At 35.1% G+C, this 2,886-nt stretch overlaps 1 non-coding gene across 1 annotated transcript; it reads right to left on the reverse strand.

Moving 5' to 3' along the window:
• Window positions 1-2,436: 2,436 nt before the first annotated feature.
• On the reverse strand, window positions 2,437-2,543 carry LOC124888230. Its single transcript, XR_007046362.1, has one exon. It is a non-coding gene; the product is annotated as a small nucleolar RNA R71 (small nucleolar RNA).
• Between the last annotated feature and the right edge of the window lie 343 nt (window positions 2,544-2,886).

A 2,886-nucleotide genomic window follows, 5' to 3' on the forward strand; every position in this document is an offset into this window, starting at 1 on the left:
CATAGACTGTCTCCACTAACACTTACAAAATATAGACATATACTAAATGCATATACGAAAAAGAAACACAAAAACACTTACATCAAGACAAGCACAAAAACATAACACAAATTGTACACAACGTATGAATTACAAGCTTAGCTCCCGAGGTAGGACCCATGAGGGGTTTGAAACTCATCTTGGATGTATTTATTGTCCAAACACCCTATTCACCCACATTTGGACTTGTATTGAGAATAAAAATTATGTTAGATATATTGAATTGTGTCCTAATATTGCTTCATATCTAACCAATGTGATTAGTGATGCAGGGTGAATTTCTAACAGAAATTGAACAAAGGTGTACTGAATGATATAAAGGAAGTAAGGATTGATGCACGAAATTAATTACAAGGATTCGAGAAAGCACTTTCACTGGATGTATAGGGCATTCATGGATAGCTGAAGTGAATACGGGGAGAAACTAGCAAGTGAAGATTTTGCTTTGCCTAAATTTGTGATCAAACATTCAGTGGCCTCTCACGATATGCTCTTGTTGCAAGGCCTATAAATGCAAATAATTCTCACTTCGCGAGGCCAAGCAAGGAGTAAGACTTATCCATAATTATTGATGATATTTCTAGAGGCTTCTCTTGAATAGCTCATGTAGCGACCTACAAAAATCTGTTAACTCTAGTTCACGTGGCCCAGTAGGGAGAAGGACTTAGCCATATAATTTGAAGGCAATTCCAGTGTGCTTTCACAAATTGCTCGTGTCGTGAGCCTAAAATATGTGTAGTTCATCTCATGTCGCCAGATTCAGAAATGAGGAATATACCTCATAGCGCGACACTCTTTCCTACATAGGTAAAATCTTCCCAACCATATAAGGAATACTTCAGAAAAATTGTAAACACTTTTTGGAAAAGCATAGCAGCAGCGGCAAAGCATAGAATTCTTTTCTTAGGGTTCTTATTATTTCTTTTTAACTTCTTTACTTCAAGATTACTTTTGGGTATGATTAATTAGTTGTTTTTTATGTTTAATTCAAACATGAGTGGCTAAATACCCTTTTTCTGTGGTTTAGGCCAAGAACATGATTACTCTTTGTTATTCTTTATAGTAGTTCCTTTTTGGATGATCATCTGGGTTTTTCTTAATTTATTGAGCTTACTATTTTAATGAGTGGCCACCATTAGAATAAATCTATATTTCTATATGAATCTAGAGGGAGAATCGTGGGGTAGAACGAAAAAATTACTGAGCAAGGTTCTTACCCTTTTATAAAATAAGGGGTTTGAATTAGCTTCTAGGATAGGGATATACCTAGAAGATTTGTTTGGTTCAATTGTAAGTGGATTACTCTATGAATCTAGAAGAATTGTTGTATATCTATGGGAGTTGTAGTTGCAATATTCAATAGATAGAAGATTTGAGGTCGAGAGACAAAAATCATAGCCTAAACCTTATGAACCAACAACCCAATAACCAATTAGCCAACTATAAGAATAGAGATTTGTATGATTGTTCGAAAAGCCTTTACCCTAGAATTCTTATGATTATTGTTTACAACCATTGCTTGTTTTGCTCTAGTCATCAACTTTATTTATTATTTACCAATTTACATTTTTATTTTCCATTTCAAATCATCTTGATACTTTACAACACTTAATACTCTTTGTCTAAAACTAAAAATTGGTTAAATTTCTAGTTGATTAGTCCTTGTAGGAACGATATCTTATTGTCTAAATCTCTATATTACTTGTATGATCACGTGCACTTGCATGTGCATCTGTGTCACAATAAGTTTTTGGCATCATTGATAGGGACTAGTATCATTCGTAAATTACTAAATTTTTTGTTTTTGATAATAATTTTAAATGTTTACAACTTGATATTAGCAGCTGAATTTTTGCAGGTCTGGCTGAATAAAGGAATGGCGAGAGATAAAGAATTGGTAGAGCCTTTTGAAGATCCAGAACAGATCTTTCAACAAAGGCGAAGAATCGCTGAACAAAGAAATGAACCAATCAATCCAAATGAAGAAAATGTCACGCCTCCAGTTATTCCAGTTATTCCTACTCAACTAGCTGCTAAACCTATTTGTGAAGTAGAAATCCCACTCATGAACCATGTGATGAATAGTATTCGCATGCCCGAACCAGGAGGTCAATTTGAATTGAAGTAGAGTATGGTACAATTGCTGAATTCAGTAGGGAAATTCCATAGCCTTTAGCACGAGATCCGTAGCAGTACATACAGACCTTTCTAGAAATAAGCGTTACTTACATTCCTGAAGGGATGATTTCTGATTATGTCAGATTGACAACTCTTTTCTTTCTATCTAATGGGGGAAGCAAAGAGGTGGTTACATGCTGAACCACCTCTCTCCATTACTAAATTGGAAGATCCATCTCAAAAGTTCCTTATTCGATTCTTTCCATCTGGAAGATTACACACTTGAGGAGTAAGATCTTGAGTTTCAGATAAAAAGAAGGAGAGAATCTCTACCAAGCTTGGGAGAGATTTAAAGGTATGCTCAAAAATTGCCCTCACCATTATCAGTCTAATGATGTTCTTATTCATACTTTCATTAAGGAATTGGATCGAAATTCAAAGATTCTCTTGGATTCAGCAGCAGGTGGACAGGCTCTTAAAAAGACTTTTAAGGAATTGTACACACTACTGAATCGAATTTCACAAGGGAATCCTGATTGGTATGCTAATCTAAAAAGTACTCTAAGAAAGGTTGCCGGGGTATTGGGGGTAGACCAATTCACCACATTACAGGCATAGATTACAGTAATGTAAAATCATATGATTACTTATCTCAATAACATAAAGTTAGGTGTCATACAAACAGCAGCCATAGCTAATGTAGTCCAATAGGCGAATTCTTAGTGTGAG

Source organism: Capsicum annuum, chromosome 10 (genome assembly GCF_002878395.1).
Source record: "Capsicum annuum cultivar UCD-10X-F1 chromosome 10, UCD10Xv1.1, whole genome shotgun sequence".
Classification (NCBI taxonomy): domain Eukaryota; kingdom Viridiplantae; phylum Streptophyta; class Magnoliopsida; order Solanales; family Solanaceae; genus Capsicum; species Capsicum annuum.